This window comes from Meleagris gallopavo, chromosome 1, assembly GCF_000146605.3.
Source record: "Meleagris gallopavo isolate NT-WF06-2002-E0010 breed Aviagen turkey brand Nicholas breeding stock chromosome 1, Turkey_5.1, whole genome shotgun sequence".
Classification (NCBI taxonomy): domain Eukaryota; kingdom Metazoa; phylum Chordata; class Aves; order Galliformes; family Phasianidae; genus Meleagris; species Meleagris gallopavo.
The window spans coordinates 168,329,922-168,342,462 of NC_015011.2; positions in this window are offsets into that span (position 1 = coordinate 168,329,922).

Consider the following 12,541-nt stretch of genomic DNA (forward strand, 5'->3'; position numbering starts at 1 on the left):
AGAAGCCAAAATGTTTCTTTCCTTGTTACTGCAGATAGGTTTTGTTTCTATCAGGTAATGCAGCTCTTTGGATGTTTCTGACCAGTTTACTTACCAATTTGTTCAGACCCGCAGTCTCAGCCAGGAACTAGGCATCCCAGTTATTTTATACATCTCTAATTAAGCCAAAGTGTAATGAGTGGATATAACTTGCTACTAGAGTGAAGGGTGTGAAAGGAAAATACAGACAATGCAGCCATCAATGGAACAAAAATGTTTTCATCTAGGTTTATAGTTTAAGAGAAAAATTCTCTTCTGATGAAAGTGACTCCCTGCTACACTTATCTGATTATGGTCGAGACTCTACCATTTAACTTTATTCATTTTGGTATTAATTCCACTTTCCAGATGATCTTTCAGGTCCCTTCCAACCAAAGCCATTCTGTGATTCTGTGATTCTATGGATCTCACACACCTGGCTCTCTTACCATCCCACATGGCCAAGTCCTACCGAGATCTGCTAGTTTCAGCACCAGAGCCCCTCCAGGCTTTAACAACTACCTCCCCACACGCTCCCTTCCCCCATGCAACTTCTGAAGCTCATAGGTGGTTTCCCTGAAATTTTATGACAACAACTAGGGAAAAACAACTTTGGAAACTAAAACTGCTCAGCAAGACACAGCCTGCAGAGTGCTTTTTATGGCCCAGTACTCGCAGCGTTCCTGCCTTCATTTCCTAAATGCTCGCAGCACTCCCCCTTTATTACAGGGCTGCTCCCCTAGTGCTTGTGGCAGTGGGAACTGGCTCAGGTGTGATGAAGCAAATGGCTGGGGAAATGCAGAACTTGAAGAGGGATTTTTTAAAAATGACAAGAATTATTGCAGATGGGCTAGGCAGCAACTGGTATTTTCCACTTAGAGCCAGAGTCACTGGGGTTAATCCCCGTTGCTTTGACAGGGCATCAGTAGCTTTCTGATGCTCCTTCCCCGTGTGCAAGTTGAGAGCAGGATCTAGCAGAGTTATGCCCCAAATATGTGGCTCTACTAGACCCTAAAAGATAAAGCATGGCCCTTCCTGATATGTCCATTGATACGAAGTCACCAAAAATCACTTTATTTATCCCTGGGAGGAGCCCTTCTGTGTCCTTCCAGTGCAGGACCATGCACTGCAGCCTGCAAGCTGTAGCCATCCCAATGGCACTGACTGAATCATAGCAGCTCAGCTCCCAGCTGAACAATCTTGTTCCAGTCTGGCCATTTGCAAATTACCCATCTGCTCCAGACATGAGTCTGCCCTGCTTGAGTTCACAGATAACTTGGTAAGAGCATGCACCAGTCATGGAATCACAGAATCGTCCAGACTGGAAAAGCCCTTTGAGGTCGTCCATCAGCCTGACCCACCAAGTCCCATCTCCGCACCATGTCTCTTAGTGCAACATCCATGTGTCTCTTCAGCAGGGATGAGGATTCCACCACTGCCCTTAGCAGCCCATTCCAATGCTTAACCACACTCTCCACGAAGAAATTCTTCCTTATGTCCAATCTTAACCCTCTGTGTCACAACTTAGGGCCTTTTCCTTGCATCCTATCACTTGTCATATGAGAAAACAGACACGCATCCTTGACAAAGCCTTCCCAAACTCTGCATGCTGCACAACCAGAGGCCAGTCAGAAATCTTTGCCTTTGAGCACAAAGGGAGGTGCAGAACCTCCTTGACTACCTCATGCTGGCAGCAGAATACTAGAGTCACAGGATCACAAAATCACAGAATGGCCCGGGTTGGAAGAGACCTCAAGGATCATGAATCTCCAACCCCCCGGCCACATGCGGGGACACCAACCTCCCCATTTAATACTAGACCAGGCTGCCCAGGACCTCATCCAATCTGGCCTTCAACACCTTCAGGGATGGGGCATGCAGAATATCACAGAATATCCTGAGTTGGAAATGACCCATAAGAATCATCGAGTCTAACCCCAGCTCACACAGCACCACCCACAATCAAACCCAATGTCTGAGACTGCTGCCCAAGCACACCCTGAACTCCAGCAGATCAGGGCTGCCCTGTCCACTGCCCTGGGCATCCTGTTCCACGCCCACCACCTTCTGGGGAAGAACCTTGTCCTGATATCCAACTTGTAACCGTCTTTCCCCTTTCCTCTATGTGTTAGCAACAGGAGTACTTTGTCCTCAGTCAGCAGTAATCCCTTGGATCACAGAGCTGTGTGCATCTGAGATGAGTTGCAGGATGACAGCACTTCCCTGCAGGCATCCCGTCAAACAATGCTTTTTTTCTGAACATTTTTGGTGCAAGATCTCTGGGAAATGGCTTTCCTGATGTTACAGGAGCACGGAGGGTCTGTGGTCTCTGGCTCTAAATAGCCCCAAGCCTGTTCACAGCTGAGGAACATTTCTTCCTGTTTCCCTTGTCACAGCACGGGAGCTAACAAGGGAATGAAAACTGCCAGCCCTGGGCAGAAGCATCATGTAGCAGTGTCCCCTGGCTGCTGGGGCACAACAAGGCAATTTGCCTTCTTCCTCCTCTCCCCTTACCTGTAATTATGCTGGCTTTGTTCACCACTCATCTGTTCTCCCCGGCCCTGTGATCTAGCAGCCGCTCCAGCTCTGCTGCCCACAAGCACTTATTTGTTTGCACAGTTAGGAGCACTTGTTTTCTGCTCTTTTGGAACAAGGTAAACTGCAGGCAATTGAGCTGGCGACTTGACACTGATAATGTGCCTCGCTTGGAAAAAAACATGCTCTGAAAGGCTCAGGGAACACTGAGGGACACCAGAGCTGCATGTGGGGACAGAGGTGAGAGATTCTTCTCTAGGCTATACTCTGGGAGATGCCCATCTCCAACAGATTTAACTAGATATAAAGTTGTAGGGTGCGATATGGTCACTAAATTGTCTTCGGTAAGTGACTGCGTATTTGACTTTGGCACCTTTCTAGCGGTCTAAAAAGCATTTGTAAGGAACCATAAAAAGTCATTACATATGCAGAACAATTGAACCTCCTCAGCATCTGTGGTAGGAAACACATCTGTCTTCTGTCCGCTCCTTTCCCCAGTGTCTCCCTGAATCAAGTTTTATAGGAGGGCTGTAAATATCCCTTTCTATTTGGATCCAGGAGTTAACAATACCCCCTGTGACCATAAACACAAGACAGTTCATTCAGGAAAGAGGTGCACTCAAGTAAGCAGAGATCTTTGTGACAGTTGCTGCCAGTATGGTCCACATGCGCCGCTAATCACATTAGCGTGAGAGCACAGAGGTGGCCAGCAGACAGTGAAATAAAGAGGGAGAGAAAAGCAAGACTAATCTTGTTAAAAGGGAAGCAAAGATAGACGCTACTCTTACACAGAGGCTTATAACGTCCCCGCTTTCCCAGGGCTGGCATCACCTGGATGCTCCGGGCGCACTCAGGAAGGCCTCTCATGGTGCTGGTGGGGGCTGCTTTGCCTACGGCTCTTGGCTCTTGGTTTCTGCACAGGCAACCTGAAGTCCTACCTGGATAGGGGTTTCCTTGTCTCCAGATGACCTTAAAAGCAGTGGGAATATTTTTAAACCTTGAACATGATCATTTCCCAAACATAATATTTAGTAGACGAAAGAAGCACCTAAGGTAGCACATCCCTGTGTGTTATCATTTCACCCTAGAGAGGCAATGTTTGGAGTTGTCCTCTACTTGAATTAAGTCTTTCACTCTGGCCTCTGGCTATGTGAGGAGGATGTTCAGATTTCTCTGTGGCACATTTATTAACTTGAGGGGTCCCAAAGCACCTGCCAATTACCACAACAAGGTGTCAGTGCTTTGCATCCCCTAGGAGAGCCCAAGAATCCTTCAAGGAGGATCCTTCAGGAAGGGGAGGTTCAATTGGGTACCAGGAAAAGGTTCCCAGTGGGTGGTCAGGCATGGAACAGGATCCCCAGGGCAATGATCATGGCACCAAGCTCATCAGAGTTCAAAGGAGCATTTGGACAACACTCTCAATGTATGATCTGATTTTTGGATTGTCCAGTGTGGAACCAGGAGTTTGACTCAGTAATCCTTGTGAATCTGTTCCAACTCTGGATGTTCTATGATTCTATAATTTGGGCAATGCCCAAACCTGTGAGCTTCTCGTTCTCTAGGCCAGATGTGATTTTTTGGGAAAAACTATTGTCCCTTTTTGAGAAAAACAGCACAGGGCTGTTTGAATGGCCCCCCTCCCACAGAGTGTAATATTGAAGGGAAAATCATGCCTTGTTATCAGAAAGGTGCCTTAGCTTGGCTTTATACCCATAGTTGTTTGATTAGTATCATCCTTCAGTGATGAGGGTGGAAAAACAAAGTGCTTGCGTCAGCGGATTAGGTGTGTGCTGCTGTGTGTGCCCACGGCTCAGTAATTAATCAAACAGGGTAGGGAGGGAAGATTCAATGGGCAGGAGAAATCCCGAATGAAACACGTCCCTCAGGGCTGCATTAGGTAGCAGGGAGAGACGAAGATGATTTTATTGTGCATTGGTCTCTGGAAAGTCCCAGTGAGCGACCTGGACAGAACAAGTGTTTCTGAGCTGCTGGGAGCAACCTATGGGCAGTGAACCGAAGCATGGGAAATGCAGCAAAAGGGATGGAGATGGCTGCAGACACTGGGTAGAGGGACAAAGGGAGAGAACACCGTGTTTTTCTCTCTCGCGGCCGTCTCTCCAGCCCTCAAATGCAATTCGCTCATCTCCTTGGCAGAGCCAACATATCGATCTTTCTTTGGGGCTCTGACCCTTTCATGCCTTCTCTGTTTGCAGAGTTATCTGCAGCATTCCGGCCTTCTCACTGCTGCTCGAGGGCAGCAAACAGTTCAGATAAAATTGATCTGGCGGATACGAGGCAAGACGTGATGGAGAAACCCGGGGCACGAGGCCATTCCCTGCCCTCACGTAAGCTGACTCATGTGTAGGGCCCTGAATGGCTCCAGGCAACACTCACAAAATGCAAACTGGGTTGTTATTATAAACATCTCTCGTCCTCACTCCCCAGGTCCAGCAGACCACGCTCAGAGGACTGCAGATCCTGTCTCCATGGTGTGTGGGAGCACAGCCCCAGCGGTGCTGTGCTCAGAGAAGGCAGTGAGGACTGTGAGAGGGAAGAACCACAGTGCACCCAAACGGCTCATAGGCAATGAGCCTATCCGTCTCTTTCCTCCATTCCTTTGCAAACAGCCGAACCTGTGAGAATAGGATAAATCTGCAAACACCAACATAAAATACAAAAACAAAGAGCCCCAAACTTGTGCTTTGATCATTCTAGGTGACAGTAGCTTCAAGAATCGTTAAGAGAGAGCTCCATTTGCAGCAGCTGTGACCAGCTATTAACTCTCAGAGTCTGAATCAGCAAAGCCACTGGAGCAGCACAGCTGCTGGCAGTGCTGGTCATGGATCTGCTGACTGGGATGAGGCTGACTCCCCCCTTCTGAAAGGAATAAAAGGCCTCTAAAGAAGTTGGTTGTAGAGGAATCTTTCCCTCACACTTGTTCTTCGTGATTTAGATGTGTCTTTTTTATGTACAATAATGACTGTATTTTCTATAGCAGTCTTCACCAGAGGAAATTTGTTTCCTGAGGTGTCAGCAAGCAGTGGTTTTGTCCTCTCCCAGAGTGAGAGGGAGAGCAGTTTTAAAAGGCTCTTTGTGGAGCCAACTGGTCTTTGCATACTTCTCAGCAACCTCCAGCTATCTTTGGAGCCCCGCTACTGGAAAAACAGGAGCATCATTATGAGAGGAAGGGGGAGAGGTAAGGATAATGCTTCCAGCTGGAGTGGGATCTGATCCAGATCACTGTAAATGGAGATGCAAGTGACCGAGTATCATTTAATTCACATACCAAATCAGAGTGCACTTTATCACATCATTAGGGGAGATGTAGATTGAATATAAGGAAAAAGTCTTTTATGATAAGAGTGGTGAGGCACTGGCAAAAGTTGCTCAGAGAGGTAGCGGATGCCCCATCCCTGGAGGCACTGAAGATCAGGCTAGATGGGGCTCTGTAGATGTCCCTGTTCATTGCAGGGAGTTGGACCTGATGACCTTTGAAGGTTCTTTCCAATTCAAACAGTTCTGTGATTCTACATCAGCTCAAAAGCTTCATGTTCCTTAATAATGCAATGCTCCTGAGTGTGCAGTTAGAGGATTTTAATCGTCCATGACCTCTCAGATGTCTGAAACAGGCTGCCACTCCTTTCCAGAGGAGCTGATGCTTGTGTGGTTATGAGGACAGTGAAGGACAGTCAGGCAATTCTGCAAGGCACCTCTCTTGACTGATTAAGAAGAGTAAGAAGAAGAAAGAAGAAGAGGAGGAAAAAGAAAGAAGAAGAAATAAAGAAAGAAGAAAAGGAAGAAGAAGAAAGGAGAAGAAAAAGAAAGAAGAAAGTAGAAGATGAAGAAAATGAAGAAAAACAATAGCCTGGAGGAACAAGGCCTGTGTTGGAGGTCTCCTTCCTTGAAGCAAGCACTTTCCCTAGCTAGAAATACATGCTTTTCTCTCCAGTTCATGCTTTTCTAGTGCTTCAGATAATTCTCTCTGCTTTTTCTGGTCTTTCTGGTTGTATATGTACACATACCTGCATCAAAATAACAATTTCTTCTTTGTTTTTGCAATCAGATCCAGTAAAAGTCCTCCACTTACATGGCTTGGTCCCTGAACAGCTTCTCAATACATATCTGTGCTTTGAGGCAGCTCCCATTGTTTCAGCTATCTTACTCTTGAAGAGCAGCTTGATTACATCTACCATGTGTTGTGAGAAGGCAGCAGCTGCACTGACTATCTTCAACAAGTCTCCATTTTATCCTACCTTACTAGACTGCTCAACTTACTGCAGGCATCCCTCAATATACCCCAGGTGTCCCATTCCAGCACAAATGAAGGCTTGATGCTGCAGTAAAAGCTTTTTGCTACCAAAATACACTTGGGAAAAAGAAAATGAAGGATCAGTGCTGTTTCACACTGAATCATGTGGCATTTCCCAAGTGGTCTGTGGCACATTAGCTGGTGAGTAATTGAGACTGTGATCTTCCTGCAGTATTACTGAAACAGTAGTAAAAAATTTATTAATTCACTGTACTTAGTTTACTGTCCTTTGAGTGTATGTTCACCAGTGTTTATTGTCTGAAAGCAAATTAATTGCATGGTAGACATGTTGCTTTTGAGATGCTAGTGTGCCTTGGGCAAGTGGCTTGTGTCTGTAATGGTCCCACTGAAGGATCATGCACTTCACACAGCAAGCAGAGAACAAGGTCACCACATTTCCTGGGTGCAACTCCTGGGGCTGCCAAGTGCCTTCACTCTCTACATCCTTCACTTGGATGCTGTCATGGCTGCTCTGACTATTTCAGGAGGCCCCGCTTCTGCAGTGTTCACTTCCCCTGCTATGCGTGAGAGCTCCCTTCCCCATGTTGGGGTTAGCTTCACACACTTTTACACAGTTTTACATGCGTGCCAATGGCCAGGACCAGAGGGTGGGCTCTGTAATCTCCTCCAGAAAAAGACCTGGGCACACAGGGCAGAAAGGGAGCCACGCTGCACCTCGTTGGCTGATCAAATGGACACAACCCCACACAGCACTGGTGCTGCTGTATACCCAGCACACGATCTGAGCTGTGTTTTCACATGGCACAGAAAGGACTGTATTTGATTCCCAAGCACGTGATGGATCTCCATGGAGGGAAATCAATACCATTAGTAGGGGAACACGACTTGGTTCTCAGTGCCTCTCAGCACAAATCAATCTCAGCACGTAGTGTTATCCCATCCACCGACCAGATGGCAACATTTAGTGCCCACATTTTATAAACTTATGTATGGAAGAGAGGAAAGTGGGCTCTTAGATAATAGTCCTAAAAACTCAAACTCCCCATGTGTGTCATTGTCTCCTTTTGGTACCAGTCATCAGATTTCGCTATGCAAGCTTGAAATCTCAGACAGAAACACTGAGATTGGGCAGATCTGGGCATAGCAACTACAATTTGCCACATACTGAAAACTCAGGAAAGCTTTTCCTCCCTTGTAGAAAGCTACAAAATACAAAGACAGCCACCCTCTTTCACTATCACAGATCAACAGATGGCTTTACCTGCTGCCCTCGTGATGAATCTGAAATTTCTTTAATGTCTTTGAATGACATTATTCATACCAATAAAGGAAAATAATAAAAAATAGTAATGCGTCTGATACTTTCTCTCTTTACCCTAGCATGATGAAAAGTAGCAGCCATTTCCATAGCAATCAAAGGGCTTTATAGAACTTAAATTAATCTGTGTTAACATTCAGAATCTGAATCTACTAAACTTCTTTTATTATAAAAGAGGAAATCTAATCTTTCTTTTTAAAAAATCAGTTTAAAAGATTTCTTTCCAGTATAGAGGTAGATTCTGTTCTTTTTAAACTGAAAGCTTGTGGTGCATTTTTAAGCTTTTTGCACCTGTGCTGTAATTTAACACCGATGTTGCAGTTCCCCTATATTCTTTTAAATGCTGTCTGCATCCTTCTGGCCACCTAGCTTTAAACTTTGCCATCCGCTCTTGTGAAGGGCTTTTTCTGCATGCAGACATCACCTTCCATTGCTTTTGTAGACGTTAACACAAAATTTTCATCACTGATATTTATGTGCCATTTTGCCAGATGCTGTTTGGACAGATAATGAGAGCCATGCCCTGCCCATGTGCATAGATAACCAAGATTACTCAGTAAATACAACTCTTCTAAAGACTACGCAAACAGTTTGTGTTCCATGTTGTACTTCCCTCATTCTTCATTCCCCTTTTCTGGATTCATTGGTTCATTTTAAAGCCTTTCCATGCTGCTGTGACTGTCACCACGTTCCCCTCCTTTCTTCACCGTTGACTATCATGTTAAACTGAATTGTTGAGCACAAAGCAAATCCCAGCCTGATAAGAAGCGATAACACAGTAAGCAGGTTTTGTGCCTCTTTCATAGGTTTCTTGATGTAGCTGATACAGCCTTCAGTTAGGTTTGGCTCAGTTTCCCTTGATTGGTCATTTGGTTATAATGCATTTCCAGTGCTCTGTCAGCTTAACAGGTCTGAATAGTGAGAAGACAGTGGTAATAAAGCCAGACAGCTATCTCCTTTAATAGCTGTCTTCCTTGAAAAGAACCAACACATGATGAAAATAAGACAATATCTAGTAGAATGTTTTATCTATAGGAATATATTCCTTGGAGAGGCACCAAGTCAGAGTTTTCCTACTGTGATAACATTTTCAGTAGAGCAAGAAATGACACATGACTTTTATGCAATCTCACCACACTACTCCTACAACATCCCTTGTTGACAGAGTCAGATATGTGAACCAGAATAAGTCCTTGCTAACACGCTCCAGGTCCGAAGGGTCTCATGTAGGTTTGAGCTGCAGGCTGTAAGCCTCTACAACCAATGGGCCTATGCTGAGAGCTGGCTGGGGCACCTACAAATGCCAGCTCTGATGGCAGACATTTATATCAGTGCAATTGGATTGAAGTCACTCTGCCTTCATCAGACAGCAAATATTACCCCTCTCTGTTCAACTAAGTTTCTCTAAATTCTTAGTGAGAAGTTACTCTGGATTCCAGCTCTAGCTTCATTTGCCCTATCTAGCTCATCCACACCATCTAATAGGAAGTAAAATCACCATGGTTTCTTCCTATCACTGAATGATCAATGTAAAAAATATCCTTTATCATTTTGCGTAGCTCCACAGACCACAACCCTTACCTGAGATCAGCCTGCAGCCATGGCTTCTTCTGCCCATGGTCCATCTCTCAACGGACTGTAGTCAGGGGAGCTTCCAGGATAACTTTGCCTGTTTCAGAACAGTTAGGATTAGTACTGTTGAACCTGAAAGTAACTGTGAAGTTAGCTGAGGGCATGAATCACTGTTGTAATAGCTTTGCACCTGACTGCTATCAAGAGATGGGGACGTGTCCCCAGCCCAAGATAGACCAGATATAATAGCTAAGGCCATTGAAGACAAAGTCAAGGACCATTACTGAGCTGTCTTTTCATGTGTGGTTGATGTGTAACATTCTTTACTCATGCAATGTCAGCTTAAATGACTTCAGATAGCATTGAGCCAACTCACAGGGTGGGGTTGCCGCAGGCACTTTCCAGGAAGAGAACCGTGTCTTGCCTTCGTGTCCCTGAAGTCAAAAAGCACCCATGGCCAACTCTCTCTTGCTAAAGGGCAGCGGAGATCTCCCATGGCAGGAAGCTCAGAGCAAGGAAAATAACGTGTTCTAAGAACACTGCCTGTATGAGCACTGCCTGTATGAGATGATCATCTCCCACATCTCCCTGAATGCTGGACCTGATCTGAGTGTCATCCTCAAGCACTTCTCTGCCAGGGGGTCTGCTTTTGTTCTACAGGGAATCTGGGAGCAGATAAACCAGTGGAAACAGGCTTGAAACTGCTGTACAACAGACACAGAAATAACCTGCATTCGTACTTTAGGCAACAAATTGACTTTGATTGAGACTCCAACATTTTTTACACATTTATAAGAAACATTGTGAGCTGCCAACTATGGTTTGGATCAGAAGATACAGATTTGCATGGATGCCTCTATCTGGAGAACAGAGAAGGACTAAATGTGGACTTAGGAGTAGGAAGGCAAGAACCAAAACCCCTGCTGAAGCCAGCTGGGGCAGGCTGGCCAAAGTCAGGAGCTTCCCTTGGTGTAGGGATATAAGGAAAAGGTTTTGTACAACAAGAGTGGTGACCCAGGGAGGTGGATGCCCCATCCCTGGAGACACTCAAGGTCAGGCTGGATGGGGCTCTGAGTACCTGATGGAGCTGTAAGTGTGCATACTTGTTGCAGGGAGTTGGACTAGATGGCTTTTAAGGGTCTTTCCAACTCAAACAATTCTATGCTTCTGTGATTCTGTGTCACTCCACTCCTCAGCATTGTCACACCAGGTCCCTCGTGAACAGCGTACTCTAATGGGGACTTCATTTAAAACATGCTAAGCCCCCCTATTGCATAGCTGAGGCCATCTGTTCCAGAACACAGATCTCAGACATCTGGATCTCTCAGTCCCAAGCTTTAGAGAAACTGTGCAAAGGGCTGCATTAATCACGTTTTCCAGCACCTCACCTCCTCTCTCACTGAGTTTCATTCACACAGCCCAGCCATCAGACACAACTATTTGTGAGAGTGATGATCTTCAAGCTATGAAGTGGAGACTTAAGAGATGAAAGTGAAGTCACTGGCTCTGCTACAGGTTCTCTCTAACGCTTTGGGCAGGTCCTTTACATCTGCATTTATATCTTGCTCTCGTGTGTAATGCATGAGAAAGAGGAGTGAGCAGAGCACTTATTTGACACAGCTGAAAGACTGCAATGCATGTAGGGAGAAAAGTGTAATGGCATATTCGGTAAGGCATCTGAAGAATCTAATGAGATTCTAGATTAATTAGATGCATCTTATTTAAGCACCTTCAAGAAGAAGCCTGAAGAAGACTTAACTTTTGATATAGTGGTGATTAACATTCTAATTAACCCCCATTAGAGCCACCTCCTCCCTAAGCTTTGCAAGAAGAAGGTTCCAAGAGATGTTCTGAACTACAATTTAGCGTGATTTCCACAGGTGATGGAGTGAAGCCTTATTGGTGTTCCCTCTTTTCCTACTCCAAAGCCAAAATATTCAGTGGGACATCCATTGGAGGGAGCCATTGTGGGGATATTTTCCGTTGGGTACCAACTGGGAGCTGGCAACCTTCACATTTGTGGTGGGAATAGGTAGCAGGTGTCAGCAGGGTGTGATCGAAGAGCTTTCACCCAAGAAGGAATTAATAACATCTGCTGCTTTCTTTCACACTTCTGGAAGGCTCACAATTGAACACTGATTGATGGCCATGGCTGATGACATGAGCAAACCCTTGTTGGCGCCGTCTCGGAGGCTAGTGCCTATTAATGAAAGAAAAAGGCAAGGAGGAAGGTGTCTTGCAGGGCTCACAACTCCCCTATCAGTGCTGGAAAGTCTAGGTGAGTGGCTTGTTTAGGGGGGTATATTTGCTGACAAAAGTCTGTGCAAACAAGGACCTTGGGAGAGCGTACAGGGAACAGCTGCTCTGTATCTGGGAAAGGTAAATGCAGTTTGCAGAACAAACTCACTCTAATTCAGGCAAATAGTGTTACAAGCACTGTAGCTGAAAAGAAAACATGTTTACTGGGATGTTAACATGGCTCATATCAAGTGCAAGGAAATGGGGAAAATGCCTGTGTCTGTGGGACTGCTGCCTGAAGCAAATAATTCCTGCCAAGAACACGCTTCTGCATGAAACTTCTTGCCTTGGCTGAACACCCTTGGTACCTGGGGGGGGAAAGGTGCCCAGCACCTCCCAGAATCTGACCCTGCAGACCCAGTCTGAGTGCCAGCTTTGTGGTACTTATATTTACAAAAACGCACTTTTTGCTTTGGCTACTCCTGGAAGTAGCCTCAGGCCACACTCATCAGATGCACACTTACCTGCTGCTTTCTGCCTCATCAGCTGTTCTAATTAAGAGTTTTATTTCAATGCTGGTTATTCTGAGA